We start from the raw sequence: 18,529 nt of genomic DNA, 5'->3' as shown, positions 1-18,529 counted from the left end.
CACATTGTTTAAAGGGCAGCATAGTGGTGCAGTGGATATTGTTGTCACCTAACAGCAATAGGTTCCCCCAGTTTGATTCTCAGCTGAGGTGCCTTCTTTGCAGAATTTGCATGTCCCTCTTGTGTTTGTGTGGGTTTACTCTGGGTGCGCTGGTTTCTTCCAACATTCCAAAGACATGCAGCAGGTAGATTGGACATTCTGAATTGGTCATAGGTGTGAGTATGTGTGTGAATATGTGGTGTGGATGAATTACCACAGCAGGGCTAGTCACCCGATAATGTAAACCTTGGCTCTAGATTATTACCACTGTTGAAGTGACACCCCAAACTTATGTGCAAAAATGGGAAAAAGGGATTATGCATCTGGATGTGGATTGGTTAATAGGTAGAGCTGAATAAAAATGTCAGTGACTCAAAACCCCATGAATAAAGACCATAGATGAGATATGGGAATGAGCTAGTAATGAAAACAGGGTGCATAAGAAAAGCCAGTGGTGAAATGCATTAATCCCCAAGGAGTTATTAAAAATAAGGAGTGACTGACCAAGTAGGAGATAGAAAATACAGATAAGGCTAAGAAGGAACACTGGCTGGTTTAAAAAGAGAGTAAGAGAGAAGTTGCAATAGCTAAGAACACTTCTCAAGCAACTCAGCAGATGTCATAAATAAATTCTCCAGTTGCTAGATAAGACACAAAATAAAGAAGGCAGTCATATAACTTTCATAAGGGATGCCAGCAACAATCAGCTTGCCAGTCCACAGCGCATAAAAGACACATGGGAGTACTACCTCTAGCAACTTCTAAATGAAGAAAATCCTGCAAATCCTGTACTGGCCCATAGACCAACTACAATGAAAGGGAAAGAAGAGTCCACCCTAGAAAAGTCAAGAACAGCACAAATAAAAATTAAATCAGGGAAATCAGCAGGCTCAGAAGAGGTCATAGCAGATATGATCAATATATTGAGTGAGTTAGGGTTGAAATGGTGCATGAGGGTAGATACACAACAGTATGTAGAGAAAGGTGTATCCTAGATACTGGAGAATAAGTATTTTATTACCAGTGACTATAGCTAAGGAAACATCGACAACTGTGGGTAATACAGAGGTATCAAATTCCTGTCACACTGCATGAAAGTTTGGAGAGGGTGATTCATAAATGAATGTACAGAATAGTAGAAAGATGGGAAATGAGCAGCTCAAATTCAGATCAGTATGCAACACAATCGACCCAACATTTACAGAGATACAGATAGTGGAGAAGAAGCTAGAAACGAGGAATGAGTCCAAACGAGTATTCCACAACTTGGGGAATTCTTGTGACAAGATCCCAACTGCAGCCTATTTACAAGGACCCAATAGTACACTCGCAGACAGTGTTCATTTCTGACAGACAGGTACCCAGTAGGAGTGAGGGCAGATCAGGATTCAGCTCCATGCCCATGATTGTTCATACTGATGACGGACTACGTTAGCAAACAAGTTAAGGGGTTACATTAACAAAAGTGCTGTATCCAGATAATGTGGCATTATACACAGACTTTGAAAAGCAACTTTAGCAAATGGCAGGGAGATGGAATTCAAAACTGAAGAAAGGAAGAAAAAACTGAATACAGACAAGACACCTGTCATGGCAGCAAATGTGGGAAATCAGAAGAAGCTGAACTTTTAGACAGTAGTAAATGTAGTGGAATAGTTTAACAGCTTCAAGTATCTTGGAGTCATGCCTGAGGAGAAGAGAAGTCAGAATGAGGAGGTCATAGTTAGAATCAGAGAGGTTGCTTCCATCTGGCACGCAATGTCAGGACAGTGTATGATATAAGGATGTAAAAAAAAATGAAAGGTAAAGAGTGCTAAACGGTGCTTTAATTAGTACTTCTGCATGACCCAGAAACCTGGGAAGTGAAGGCTCAGCAGTTATGGAAGTTAGAAGTGATGGTGAAAAAATGTCTGATATGGGTGGATGGATGCTCGGTATGGGACAGACAAAGGCATTGCGACATCATTGCAGAAGTCAAAGGAGTTTCAATTGGGTCTATATTACAACAGCAAACTAAAAGAAGTTTGAACATTGTAATATCGAACCCTAAAGTCCGAAAGTTGAAAATAGTGAAGCCACAGCACATCGACTTTTTTCCCAGGGAAAAAAATCAGTGGGCCGTTTTCAGGGCTTTGCTATTTCATCCACTGTGGTGCAATCTCAGAGTTGGTATATTTAAGTAGGGGGGTGTGGGGGGCAAAACCCCCCACTTTAGTTAAAGTTTAAGGGTTTTTTTTTTGTCATGGAACAGCGATTTTTTTCCCTGGGAAAAAAATCACTGTTCTGTGTTTTTGATTTTGTTGAGTTTCGGACTTTAGGGTTCGATATTACAATGATCGAACTTTTGTTAGTTTGACGTGATATAGACCCATTTCAATTACAGAGAAGGTCAAACAGAACAGAATTTGATGGTTTTAGCAGATATAGAAAATCAGAAGACAACTTGGTGAACATATGGGAGAGACAGGAAGATGGCAAGAAGAAGCAATGATGTCCAGCAAAAAGATGGAAGGACTGCACATGAGAAGACCTATGACATTCAGGCATGATTGTCAAGGCAGGAGAGTGGCTTTAAATTGAATAAGGAGATGACAGTTGACATGACACCCTGACAACATGTAGAAAATGAGAAAATGATGATGATTTATTTTATTCACTTAAATTAATAAAGATCAAAAGAAGATTGAAGTGGTAGCTGAGCTGTCATCATTACAATGGCTATGACACAGTACAGGTACTTTCGCTGAATCCGGTGACTCTCACACTCCCTATGTGGTGTCATCATGTCCTTGTACAAAGAGCAAATCCTGTTTATGTCAAGACAGAGAGATTGCGTAAACCCAGTCTGGGGTGACACGACAGTAGACATTTATAGTTCTTGTGATAATTTAGTGAGATGGATTATTGATTCAGTTTTATATGTGATTTTGATAAATGTAAAAAATGGATTATTTCATCTTTGTGTAGATATAACAATCTTGTAAAGCACATAATAGCACTTATGAATGACTCTATAATGAGCATAAGAGTTAAAAATCTTGCACAGCATGTGTCCTAAAGGTCATGCAGTAGCCCTGTCCCTTCCTTCCATGTCAAGTAATGGCTCGGAACGGCATGATAATGTTGCTATGTAGCACTGACGTTGAAGTCTGCATTAAATATAAAATGACAAGTTTTCTATCTGGCCACTTTGCATGTTACACTATAAACACTGTGCTTGATAATGGCAATATCAAGACAGTGATATTTCAAACTAAAGCTTCATCACAACATTACAAAGACCATTCAAAAATGCCATCATCATATAAGCAGACAAACTATCTGTAAACAGTTGGAGTAACACTATTTAAATTCAGTAAATGCATGTGTCAGTAATAAAGTGTTTCATGCAAAATTAATAAGTTGGATATTTTACAATACTGTAAAAGGATTTTCTGCTTAGAGTACTTAATGACAATTTGCTGTCTGACAAATAAATCTAAAATAGGTAATTTAATATTATTACTGACATCTCAGTCATTAGCATGGATATAAGATATCCTTTATAGAGAACAACTGATATGATACTTTCCCTTTTATTCAGGAACCTCTGAAATGAATATATATCATATGAGGTAAGGCAATCAACATATATGTGAACACATAAAATGTCATCACATATGTAAGTTGTGCATTGAATCTTCTCACTACCAAAATTAATACAGATTGTGTACATTAAACTGAATTTACCTAGCTTTAGTTCAAACATTTTGCATTTCCCTTCTTGATCCACAGAAAGAAGCAATTTACTTGGTCAATTCCATAAATAACAAGGGGAAAGAAAGTGTGTGTGTGTGTGTGTGTGTGTGTGTGTGTGTGTGTGTGTGTGTGTGTGTGTGTGTGTGTGTGTGTGTGTGTGTGTGTGTGTGTGTGTGTGTGTGTGTGTGTGTGTGTATATATCTAGATATATATATATATATATATATATATATATATATATATATATATATATATATATATATATATATATATATATATTTATATATACAGGTCTACTTTACTTACCCGAATAGCCATATCACTGACTTTCACTTTGCCAACATGACAGGAACAAAAAAAACAGAAGACCGGCATCCGGAACACTGACGTTCCACTCAAGATAAGTAACCGCTTGGCCGTTCTGTTGAACTTTGCCCCTTAGCCCCACGGTAGTGCGATCTCAGAGTTGGTATATTTAGTTGGGGGGGTGGTAATTTTGTTTATTTTTTTGGGGGGGGGTGGCCAAGAGGTTATTTAACTTGAGTGGAAAGTTGGTGTTTCGGATGTCGGTTTTCTCATTTTTCGTTCCTGTCATCTCAGTAAAGTGAAAGTCGGTGACATTGGTCTTCGGATAAATAAAGTAGACCGATATATATATATATATATATATATATATATGTATATATATATATATATATATGGTTTACTATCAAAAGTGTAAAAGGCAATTTACCATCGTTCAGATGATTGAGGGTAATGGTGCAAAATTTGAAAATCCCAACTTGAAATCATGTCGCCTCCAAGAACGTTGAGGCACAGGTTGCATTTGTTGTTGTGAGCGTCTTTGTTTACAATGGATCACACTACAGTGGGGCTCAGGAAAATTATCCTTTTCCTCATTGTAGTATGAGCTTGGAGTTGAAATATATAACTAGCAGGGGGTTGGTGGATTAGCCCCCCCCTGCAAAACACATGTAGGACATCTCCAGACATCAAGGTAAGTTGGGTAATGCTAATAATGACATTACCTCATTTGATGGTGTACGGACACGCCTGGATGTAAATTTCACTCATTTGGTTCTGGTAAGTAATAAATCAACAAGGAGATTTACAGAATTTTGATAGTAAACCTATATATATATATATATATATATATATATATATATATATATATATATATATATATATAGGAGTGTGCTTCACAAAAAACCGCAAGCACAAAATAATCGTTCAGAGTCAGTACTTAAGGAGGAGAGGGAAGAAGAATAAAGGAATACTGTAGTAAAAAAAAACGTATTCGGTTGGTTTGACTATGTGTCTTGTGGAACAGCGGAAAAGATTGTGTAACAAAGAGGCATTAAATGGCTAATTACAATTTACAGAAATGTCATATATACTCATATCCACCTTTTTTACCAGAATGCCACATGTATATGTGTTTTAATCCTGCACAACACTGTAAATCTTATGATTAGAAATTTTTTTTTGGGGGGTAGTGGAGGGAGGCATGCTGTGTGGATAACAAGCAAAATCAGTATGTAATATTAACTGCAAAGATTTGATACAAACTTTATGAACAGTTACACAAATATCAATCATATTTCACATCATATTCCATTATTAAGACTCAAAAACAAAACCATATCCTCCACATGAATATAGAATCCAACTCCAGAAAGGGCGCACAATTAAAAGTGACTGCAGGAACAGTAAATGCAGTAAAAAATGCTGTGCTCCCTTTCTTGAGGTGGATTCCGTATTGGTGCGGTGGATATTTTATTTTGTTTTTCAGTTCTGCTATATTATTTATTCCACCTTTTCCTGCCTGTGTTTTTCATTGTTAAAACTGTCATACAAGTGAGGGGAGTACAATAATACAAAAATTGCATGCTAATCACTGCACATCATACAATGTCACTATTCAGGAAAAGTATAATGCATTGTCCTATAAATAAGAGGGAGAGGTCAGAGGAGACTTACTGCTGAACTGTCTGTGTGACTTCACTTCACGATCTAGGCTAAGATCCTAGTATAGTTCTTAATGCTGTGTTCCATAAACATGATTAGAGGGAGTAGAGATGGAACATGGGGGTTATTATATCAATACTAAAATATAAAATTAAAATACCTGCTTATTGAAGTATGATAACTCAGCCTTCTTTTTCTTTCACTAATACTTCTAACATCTAAACAGTCTTCCATGATTCATATACAAATCAGATACAATTTACTACTCTAACTGTGGCCATATAGACATAGCTTCTTTGTCATACATCAACTCAGAGCAAAGGATAAAAGGCATGAATACATGTGTGTATGTGCATGCATATGTGTGTGTGTGCTCATGCATGTTCATGTGTGTATTCAGTAGCATTTCAGCTGGTAGACTATGCAGTTATGCATTTGGCTGACCTTTTCTTGATGTACCAGTTTTGGTCAAATTTGCAGTGCATCATCCGATGTTGTAGCCATCTGCACTATGGTCACCTACACAGAAAGCAATCATGACAGTGACACTGTTTAGTTAGTAAGTAGGAGGTTCAGTACCTCCCCCACTTAAATGCTCTCTCTCTGTCTCTCTCTCTCTTTTTTTTTTTTTTTTTTTTACTCTGTAGTATTAGTGCTTGGGACGTGTTTTCTATCTTTTTTTTATATCTATTCCAAATAATGATCACAAAAGCAATGTTATCGCTGCAATCTTTGTGATAATTATTAAAGTAATTATAATGATACACTGTAGAGTTTGGACCAAAATGCACAGAGAAAACCACATTTAAAATCCGGTGTGATGCTACTGTTTTAGTATAAGATGGAAAGTGTAGTCACCAAGGTTTGTTAGAAAATGTGAACATTGAATGAATGTGCAGTTGACATTTGAGGATACATTGTTGTACATGTACATTACAAAATTGGACCCACGTCCAGTCGGACACTCCCGGTCAACAAATTTAAATAAATAAATAAAATAAATGCATTAGTGCATAGCGCAGCATGCTTTATGATTAGAAATAATATTTGATTATAAGGGGACAGGCTCATGGTACAATACAGCAAGTACATGAAAATCAGTCTAGACTCTAGGTATTCAGATAGTACAGCTTTCTAAAATGTTACTATAATAGTGGATGTCCTTCTTTACACTGTTGCAGTATTTTTCACATGTAGGATCTCTTATCAAAGATAGCCCAACATCTGGCGAGTATATCAAAACGTTTACATCCTCCTAGCAATGTACATGAGGCATATGCTCCCTATGCATATTTAGGGTATAAAGGTAATGCGTGTATGCTCCATACTCAGAACTGAAATGCCCCAGGAGAACTAGAGCAACCCTAGGAGAAAGAAGAACATGCACATCCAGAGGGAATGTGAAACAGAAAAGAAGGTGAAAGAACCCTAGGCCAGCAAAGTGTTCCCAACAGAAGAAAGAAAAAAGTGGGCAGGAGGAAGAGACTGAATACTTCAACAGTAAAAAGAAAGACATCTAATGTTGTAGTATGTGTTTACACAACTACAGTGTTCTTTTATCACTGTTGCAGCATTCATAACATGTTGGAGATTATAGAAGCTACTGTAAAAGATGGGATGAGGAAGGCACAAAGGAACCATCCACAAACACATGAAGGAAAGCCCTGGCGAATCCTGCTCTGGCACTGGAAATGACTTCCAAATGGTAATGTGTAGTAAAAGTGTAGACAGAGGACTATGAATCATCTTCAAGGATGGATTTAGTATCTAAATCCTGGAAGAAAGCTCCAGAAGAGTCTACTGACCTCATAGAATGAGCTCAGTCTGAAGTAGTAAGCTGTTTTCCATGAAAAGATTAATGCAGTGAAATGGCCTTAGAAATCCAAGAGGAGATGATTTACTTAGAAACCTTCAAATCCAATGTCTTGGTATGAAAAGAAACAAAAAGTTGCTCAGATTTGTGGAATGCCTTTGTCTTATTCAAATAATATCTGAGCTGTTTATGTAGATCCAAAATGTGCTGAACCATCTCAGTAGCAGATTGTGGAGAAGGAAAAAAGAAAGGAGGCTAGATAGACTAATTAAGGGACAATTCATTGACCACCTTCGGCATAAAAGAAGGATTAGTATGCAGAGACATGCTATCTCTATGAAAAATCAAAAAGAGAGGACCCACCATTAGAGCTTGAAGTTCAGAAACTCTCTTGGCTGAAGTAAGGGCCACCAAAAAACAGTCCTCCAGGTACAATGTTGCAATGAAGAAGAAGAGGGAGAAGCAGGCTCAAAAACAACTTTTTAAGGACAAAATTAAAGTTCTGAGAGGAGGAATACGTTTTCTTGGTGGTCTCATTAAAGACACATTTAAGGAATTGCTTGATCTCAAAATGAGAAGACAATGGAGGGTTCAAGGGCAGACAAGTGGAGATTACTGCCAAGCAAGCCTTAGCAAAAGAATAAGCTATGCCAGCATGCAGCAGTTTACACAATAAGAAAGGACCAAAAGGACCACCACTGAGAAGGGGTCCTGGTGATGCTTGAGACAGCAAATAGAAAATCTCTTACATTTAGCTATATAGGATTTTCTGGCAGTAGATTTCCTGGCCTCCGGCAGAAACCTAAACACATCCTCAGATAAATGGTGTCTAAACTCCTATCACCCAAAGTATTAATTGAAGAGTGGACAAGTAAGGGTGGATGAGAGACCCCTTGTCTTGAGTAAGAAAATTCATCAGTATAAGTAACTTGTAATGAATGCACCTGGCCATGTGAAAGAGTTGGGGAAATCAGTGGTGCCTTGGTAAAAAGGGAGTCACCAGCAAGAATCTTGGAAAGTCCTTTATCATCTTGCTCAGGAACCTGGACAGTAGATGAAAAGGAGGATAAGCATATAGGAATATGGTATAAAGGTAAAGGTGTTTACCTCCCAGACACAGAGTACAGGGTTTGACTCCCACCTTGAAAAACAAAATTGGCTCAGTTGAAACTGACCAACAAGGGCAGATAGCGTAGTACTTTTAATTATAGTGACTTTGGCATAATGGTTAAGGTCTTTGACTCATATACACATGATACAGGGTTTGATTCCTACACTGGGTTATTGGCTAGGGGTAAAATGGATCTTCAGGGACATTAGTCTAGTATTCAACTATGACCCTATGACCACTCCCTTCCAATAAAAAGACATCACATCCACCTTCCAAGTCACAGGATATAAAATGACAAAGAAAAATCTAGGACTCTGACCACCACTTAAATAGTTTTCTTTGTCATTTTAAATCTTTCTACTTGATTTTGTTTGAGCTGGTTTGTCTTTATTGTTCCAAGTCAGAGGACTTAGAACTCAGGAACAGAAGTAAAGAAGTTGCCTGTTCAGAGGGAAGGCAAAAAAGATCCACTTAAGGAATATCCCACCCATGTATTATGTCCAGATGCACTTCTCTGTGAAGCATCCATCTACCAAAAAGTTATGTTCTGAAAGAATGTAGACCACCTGAAGTGCTACCTGTTGGTGGATAGACAAATCCCAGGACTGAAGGGCTAGTTTTGATATAATATAGGACCTTTTACCCCACCACCACACATGCCGATGTACCACAAGACCATGGTGTTACCTGTAAAGACCTCGAGGGGGCCTGGGGACCAAAGACAATGGAAGAACTGAAGTGCCATATTAAGCACCCTCATTTATTTTATATTGATGTAGTCTGCCTCTGATGAAGGGGGCATAGACCTTGAACCCTCCATTTGTTAGAATAGGTTCCTCATTCTATATTGGAAGTGTCTGTGAATAGATCTTGAGCAGGTGTAGGAGTCTGAAAAGGCAGGCTTGGATTGAAGGAGATCTGCCTAATCCACCAGTGAAGCTTGAGTTTCAGACAAGGAAGTAAAGGAGCTGGAAACTCTAGAGGGTGGAAATGCTGCAGCCAAAGCATATTTCAGTACCATTAAAGCTTACTCATATGAAGCTTAGCAAAGGGAAGCATGGGAATGGTAGATGCCATGAACTGACTTCTTTAGACTGATGGTGAATCCCAGTCTGAGTAGCAGGAACATGGTGAAATGCAAATTCTGTAGAAGCCTGAAGAAGCAGATCATCCAGATATGGGATTATTTGGATTCCTTGAATAATACAAAAGACTATGACAGGGGCCAGATATTTGATGAATACCCTTGGGGTCATAGAAATACCAAAGGGCAAATCAGATAACTGAAACTGGGAAGAAGAAACAGAGAAATATAAAATATTCATAGTAGACATTGACCAGGATTATGAAGATGTACATTGTTTGTGTTTAGAAAAGACCAGAAAAAGCCTGTGGAAGTAAGAGAGGAAACAGAGTCTGGAGGGAAAGCACACTGAAAGTAGGAATCTTTAGAAAAGTCTTTAGAAAGGAGATGTCTAGGATCAGTCACAAGGGTCCCTCTTTTCTGGAAACCAGAAACATTCTGGAGTAAAATCCCGTTACTCTTTGGGATTCTGGAATGGGTTGGATGTTGTCCTGATCAAGTAAATCATGCAGAACCATAGAAAATGAGGAAGTTTGTTTGGAGGAGGTTGTGGAAGACCTGATGTGGGGGATTTCCACACCATAAAATAACTGTGATGGATCATGCTAAGAAATGAACCAATGAACACTTTAATAAAAGGATACAAGGAAATCCAACCATCCACTGAACTGCACTGTAAAGCACTTTTCATCTGGCTATATAGCCAGACTTCTTCAGAAAAAAAAAAATCAAAAAAGTCACTAACGTTATATAATCACTCTTAACCTTCCCATTAACTAATTAGTTAATAAGGCCCACATCTAAATAAATACCATTAAATAAGCTAATACATCCAAGTAAAAGTGCTAAATGTCCAACCCCAACAAACCCTGCCCAGCAAAAACTCAACTGTTAAGTAAGCGCAAACATTAATGCAAATACAAACATTAATATAAAAACCAATATCAAAAAATAAAAAAACAAAAAACACAAACAAGACATTCTCCATAAGAGTTAAAAAAAAAAAAATATATATATATATATATATATATATATATATATATATACACACACAAACACACTGTTATTAATAAAGGTTTGTTTAAAATTTGTTTAAAGTACCCTCTAACTACACATAACATTTTATTTATTTTGCTTACAAATTTTGTAGTTTACTAGGTAAAAACTGTTGGCAAACCACTTTCAAGAGTTAAAAGTGTTAATAAATTATGTAAATAAAATATACACAAAGAACCTCTACCCTTTCTGTGCCTAGAACAATGACAGTCCATTGTACCAAGTCATCCATTCAAGCTCTTTAATTTTAAAATGCATGTTAATGAGACAACTTCGTTCACTCCTATTACCCTACTAGCATTTAGCCGAAGTTGCCAGAGCAGTTCTAATTGCTCCAAAAGTAGTTGAAATGGCCCCCCTCTTACATCAGATGTAATCTGACAAATAATTCTAAAGATAAATGAATGCCCTGAACTTCCATTACAATGTCTTGCCAAAGCATTTTCTTGTTTGTCTTTGGAAATACTATGCACATGCCCATAATACCCTTTCCCTTAACCTTCTGTCAGTTTTCCTGACATAGAAGGCTGGGCATATTTTATTTATATAATTTATTAACACTTTTAACTCCTGAAAGTGGTTAGCCAACAGACACTTTTTACCTAGTAAACTACACATTTTTGCAAGCAAAATAAATAAAATGTTATGTGTAGCTGTCAAAGGGTATTTTAAACAACTTTTAAACAAACCTTTATTAATAACAGTGTATATATATATATATATATATATATATATATATATATATATATATATGGGTCTACCTGACATGGTCGACAGTTCATATGATCGACACTCATTTGGTCGACAGTTCATTTGGTCGACAAGCAGATTTGCCCCCCTTCCCCAATGTTGTGCAACCCTGGAGTTGATATATATAGTGAGGGGGGGTGTGGGGGGCAAAATGCTTGTCGATCAAATGAACTGTCGATCAAATAAACTGTGGACCTTATGAACTGTCAACCATGTCAGGTAGACCCATATATTTATATATAAATTTATAACTCTTAAGGAGAATGTCTTGTCTGTTTTTTTTTTTTTTTGAGATTGGATTTTATATTAATGTTTGTATTTGCATTAATGTTAGCGCTTACTTAACAGTTGAGTTTTTGCTGGGCAGGGTTTGTTGGGGTTGGACACTTAGCACTTTTACTTGGATGTATTAACTTTTTTAATGGCATTTATTTAGATGTGGACCTTATTAGTTAATTAGTTAATAGGAAGGTTAAGACTGATTATATAATGTTAGTGACTTTTTTGATTTTTTGTCTGAAGAAGTCTGACTATACAGACTGATTTTTTTATCTGAAGAAGTCTGGCTATACAGACAGACAAAAAACACTTTACAGTGCAGTTTAGTGGATGGTTGGATTTACTTGTATACTTTTATTAAAGTGTTTGTTGTCTCATTTCCTATCAGTGCTTTTTTGAGTTTGTTTTTTTCATTTTTATGAGTTCAGTTGTGATGGATCATGGACAGAATCCAGGATTCTGAAGCAAATATTTTGCCAGATAGGGTTAGAATGGGAAAGCCTGAGAGACAGAGGAGCCTTGCTGAGAGGAAGTGGAGAAATTATGTCAGATGGAGCCAGATTTAGCCTGAAAAGGGGAATTCTGATGTTCAGAATCCTGGGTGAGGTTGTCAGAGAACATACACTTATGCTGTGGAACACTTTTCCCTTTAGAAGGCTGATGAGGCTACATATGCACAAAGGCAGACATAGAAGGATAATTTCTTTGAAATTTGGTGATGGAAAAAGCAAACATTTCTTAAAGATCCTACATCACATTACCTTTGCCTTGTAAAATCATAAGTCAGCAGAAGCTATACCAAAGAGATTTTGATGGTCCACAGGAGCATCTAGGAGCTTGGCCATAATATCATCAGGTAAAGTCTGGATATGAAGTCAAGAGTATCTCCTCATAACAGAACCAGAAGCAGCAGGTCTAGAAGATGCATCAGCTGGATTATAACTGAATTTGATGGGGTGACATACCATCTGAGAAGCATAACTCAATAAAGAGAGGACAGCAGTCTTACCTTCAGAATCAGGTAGGTCTGATCCACTACACAATTGATACAAAATGGCCAAAACATACCTGGTTATATAGGCTTGATAATTTATGCCCCTGAAGGCCAGAGGGGCAGAAGTGTACACCTTTTTCCCCCACCACTTCATAATCCAACTGTCTTTATCAGAAGGGAGAAGTTTGGAAGAGGGCAAACGCTGGGATGGCTTGTCAGCAGAAACAGACACCACAGCGGGGTCTGAAGAATGGCACTTGCAGAGATACTTATCAGCCTCAGGAACCTTATAGAAATGGTCAGGTTTCTTAGGGGTAGAGGCTGGGAAACAGGAGCCAAAGAGGCAGCTGCACACTTAAAATGCTCCATCATGTGAATGATAGTGTCTCTAAAGGGCAACTCCTCAAAGGGAGAATCAGGACTCAAGTAATCCTCTTCTTCAAACCCACAGTACAAAGGGGAGGTAATGTGTAAGGAGCAAGCCAGTGAGTAATTTCCTGAAACCACCTCATTTGAAGAATCAGATGCCCCCTGAGGTTCTCTCAAGGCCTTCAGGACATTGAACAAGCTCTTAGTAAAGTCCTAACATTCCCTCTAGGAATCTTTAGCAATGGGAAGAATGTATTTACTCCTTCTTTTTTAGAGGGATTCAACCTAGGAGGCTGTGAGCCATTTCTAAACTCAGAGAAAGTACTAGGGGCCTCTTCCCTAACCAGAATCTGGGGAAATCCCCCCATAGGCCCTTTGAAATGAACAGCCATGACTTCCTCTCAAGGTCTGTGGTGGATGTTTGCATTGCCTTAGAGGACATGAAAGAAGCTGATTCCATGCTGACCTTCACCACGATCACAGCAGAGGAAACCAGTATCAACACCTGATAGTCTTTGAGGTTTTTGGCCACCTCAAGAGAGATGTTTCTATGAAGGCTGGATAGCAGCAAAGTCAGATCGGGACTTTTTGGTCTTCTTTTAAAGAGATGGCTGTACCTCATGGAGGGTGGATTTGGCCATAGTAACCTTGGTCAAAGGTTTGAGACATTAGTTCTTAAGGTAAATGGATAAAGAGGACAGATGGCAGTGAAGCATTTTGGGGAAAAAAGGCTGACAAAAGCAACCCTGGGTATGATCATGTGAAGCATGATCATATCCAGCATACCACTTGTCAGGCTATGATCATGCAAGGCACCTAGGCAGAATAAACACTTTTCATGATGGTCTTGATCAGAAATCTGCTTCCCATACTGACATTTTCTCTTCCTAGATGACATGAATACTAAGTACACAAAGAAACAGAGAAAAAGAATGAACCTCAATGGGGTACTTATCTTTAAGTGAGTCAGTAGCAACCTTCTCAGTGAAGGGTGTTCATACCATTGGTCAAATGCGACATTCAAACAGGCAGCAAAGAAATTCTGAGTATGGACTGTGCATATATCACCTTTACGCCCTATGCCTGTACAGAGAGCATATGATTGATGTATACCACTAGCAAGATGTAAGGGCTTTGGTATAGTGGCTAGATGTTGAGCTATTCTTGGCAGGAGATCCCACATGTTATGAATACTGAATCAGGGATGAGGAAGGACATAAATCCGTATTCATATTTTTCCAATAAGATAAATGGTTAAATAATTGTGTGTGCGTCAGCACACCTGTGTATGTCTGTGAATGTGCTTATATGTGTGTCAGTGTTTGTGTGCCTGTACAGCTGTAAGAGATGGTAAAAAAGAAAAAAAATCAATTTATGTGACTGTGGGTTAGAAAGATGAGGAGAATAAAGCATTAGAGCAGGGAATATTATAGTTCATGGTATTTTCCATGATTAACTGCTGTGGTGGTGCTGCGGTAGCATTGTCGCCTCACAGTTAGACATTGCTCATTCGATTCTCAGTTAGAGCATCTTCTGTGTGGTGACATGCGTGAATGGACATTCCTTCATTGAAGGTTGTGCGTTAGGCCCGGCAAGCCAGCACATCAAAATCTACTGCCAATCATTAGCGGACCGGAGTTCCGCTGTGGCAACCCCTAACCAAGAAAAGCCGAAAGAAACAAATGGTATTTTCCATGATTACAGTTATCATAATAGGAAGACAGTACTAAGATATAGCATGTGACAACAAACAAACCAATATACAACATAAAGGTGTCTGTTCAAATGAAGCATAATGCAAAGGTCCATATACTAAGGGGATAGACAGCGGGGTAGTTACCAAATAACAGTCAATGTGACTCAAGGCTATGAAATGGGACAATACAAAGTGTATTTTTAAATGATCAGTTCCATAAGTAAGGAATAAGATGTGATTGGAGGATGCTTATGAGAAAATACATACTGATAGTAAGCAATGAAATCTAAGATAAGCACTTACTGAAGCATTGTAACCTAATCTGTTTCCTTCACTTACTCTTCTATCAGTAGAACAAGCTGCTACTATTCAAATACATTTCAGATGCAAGTTTCCATTGTCACATTAGTGAGACATATATTCCAGTAGATTAGATCAGCCTGGAGTAAGTGTCCATCTGTATATGTCCCAGCAAAATATAAATGCAGAGGGTTATGTCAATAAATAAAATCAGGCAGGCTATTCAGCCATATCAGCTTCCTTTCATATGCAAGATAATTAATTGAAATTAAGTAATATAGTTAAAAAAGAATTCTGCAGCCATCAGAATAATTAAAATAGTTTTATTACATAAAACATGTAGAGATAGAAGGGGTCATGACTACTGTAAATTTCTTAGCGATATTAGCAGCAGTATTCAGTTTCGGTTTTATGGACCCCTTGATAAAACTCAGCCTATACCTAAAAAATGAAAACACTAGACGCATGCTGAATTCAGTACATTCAACAAAGCATTTATTATTATAATAATACTTATGAATGGCAAACTTGCATTACCAAAGAGTACCATGCAGCCTAGTAGAACAATGCAATCATGATGCACCAGTCTAGCATTATGCTATGCATATATACCTGTGTAATATCTTAAGTGTTCTAAATGCACACTGGCAGTCATATGAAATAAGTGAATACCACACCACGTACATGTGTACTTGTATATTGCACAAGCATGATTACACAGGATAACTTGTTTAATTTTAATTGTTTGTAAGACAGAACCTAAAATAAATAAATACATAAATAAATAAATAAATAAATAAATAAATAAATAAATACAAACAAATGTGAGTGGTATGAATCCAACAGCATCAAAGCAAATATCTGCAGCATTTCATGTAACATAAACATAGCTAGATATGACTGCTCACTTTATTTTCCATAATTTGAAACACAGTAGGGAATGTTTATCAAAGTAATCAGTTTTACCATTTTACACTAAATTGTTATGTCTTCTTCAGTTTCTTGTAAGATGATACAAATATAGATGTTATAAGTACAAATGTTCATGTGCATGCATGTTAATTTTACCCAATATTCTATTTATACAAAATATGTGCATGTATGCTATGTATAGTATCATATGCAGGCATGTTAACTCTGAACTGTATTCTATGTATTCTCTGTATTTAAAATATTTGCATGCATGCATGTGTGCTACCTATGCATGGTACATGGTGTGTGATGCAATATATACAGATAGTGTACTATATACTGAATTTGTGTATGTATAGCTAAAACAAACTTTGCTTTATCCTTTCTTACATGTACTAGAAAGAATTATTAATTTTGTGCTGAAAAGTTCAAACAACACAGTGGGTGCAGGTGAAACTCTGCAGGTGTATATATGTATGCATGTGTGTGTGTGTGTGTGTGTGTGTGTGTGTGTGTGTGTGTGTGTGTGCGTGTGTGCGTGTGTGTGTGTGTGTGTGTGTGTGTGTGTGTGTGTGTGTGTGTGTGTGTGCATGTGTGTGTGTGTAAAGGGGGGTAAAAAAGAACCTTATACTTAACTGTATAAATGAAGTCTTTGCATTGTTTGTGCCCAGATTCTTCTGTGCCCCATAGAATTACACAGATGGGACATGACAAACTGAAAGGACAATGTTAAGGGAGAAACGATCATTCAGTCTCGGAAGTGGGTGAGAGGTTTGTGGAATGCAACAGGTACATGCAGATTGATATATGTCCATGACAGTGTCATTATTAGCAATGTGTTCCTATAGTTCAAGCTTTCACCAGAAAGCCACATAATATATACATTATTAGTGAACACATTACATTAAATATAATGTACAACCATAACACTCAACTGTCTATTTTTCATAATCTACCAAATTTACAAATCAAATAACAGGCTGTGATGCAGAACCTAAATATGAAATGACACAATTTATTTACAATTTATAGCCTTTTTAGGGGTCAGATACAGCTTTACTTCTTTTCTTTTCTCTGTATATAAGTCTGCAGATGAAGGGGAGGCTACTGACGATAAGATCAAGGTCCACAGAATTTGTCAGACTCCAAGAAAACAGAGGAAAAATGTGCCTGAGACATTTCAAAGAAGAAATAGTAGAGGGTGACTGAGTATATGAGACTTAAGTTTACAAGTAGGTGTGGAAGCAAAGGCTTAAATGTCAGTATATCTTTTCTGTCTTGGGATTAAGTTTGAAAGTCTGTGATTTAACAATGCATTATGCCTTATGTGTAAAAATTCACGTACAGCCCTCATCAGAATTGACACAGACTTTTTTTTGTCAAAGATGCACTGGAAGTTTACAATGTTCCCCAATAGCCCTCCTCACCCAGATATCATAACTGCTCATTTTTAGTGCCAACCTGGTTGAGATATCAGTCTGTGCACGTTCTCTGGTTTATCAGATTAATTCATAGGTTTTGCTTTGCATGTTTGGTTTTGTTTTGTGGACATATTTTTGTACTTTCCGCCATCGTGATTAATTTATATACACTTCTGTATTTTTCTCTAGAGTAAAATTGAAGTATTATATTTGGTGTGCACTGTTCCATTGTGCATACTGAAAAATAAGATTCATTGCCCTAAAAATATACTGTATTTTGTTTACTTTCCCAGAAATGCTGTGTCCTAGCAGTAACAGCTACTTCAGGTACCGCTTTTTTTCTTGTGATCCTTAAAATTACTTTAATTGTTATCAGAATGATTTGTTTCACTTTTTGCATTTAACTTCAAAATGCAGAAAATAAAGGCTTTGTATAAAACTGAACTGTATTTTGAAATGAGCAAACTAGTTCTGCGCCCATAATTTAATTGCTATGCTCCTATATTTCACCCTTCATTTATTCTAGAATTAATGGACTATGCAACAGTCTGCTAGTTTAGTTTTTGTTTAATGTCTATGCTTGGAAGCCCCCGAAATGTTGTTTTCAGATGCCACCTTGCAGGATACATACACCATAGCAGGGTAGCTACATTACAGCATTAGTACGGTGTTAGTATTCAGAATGAATGTGGTACAGGGAGAGTTTATGATTGTCATGTAACCAGTAAAAGTAGCAGACTACACATATATTGTTTTGAGGACTCCTGAAATAGCAGGCAGACTGATAGCTACAGTGAGATGAGAAAATTATGTCAGAGTAAAGATCCAGTGCTCTGTCTATCACACAGCATGTCTGCCATCATCACAACCATCTAACAGCATAGGTAAACACACTAATGCTACTGCACTGATCTGGAGCTACTGCAAATCTTTAACGGATCTCTCTTGCTGCAGGGTATGACATCCACATTTGTTGATATTTGTCATGTATGCAAAAGG

This window comes from Protopterus annectens, chromosome 8.part0 (genome assembly GCF_019279795.1).
Source record: "Protopterus annectens isolate FY-2018-M chromosome 8.part0, PAN1.0, whole genome shotgun sequence".
Lineage (NCBI taxonomy): Eukaryota > Metazoa > Chordata > Ceratodontiformes > Protopteridae > Protopterus > Protopterus annectens.
This window is presented reverse-complemented; position numbering follows the sequence as displayed.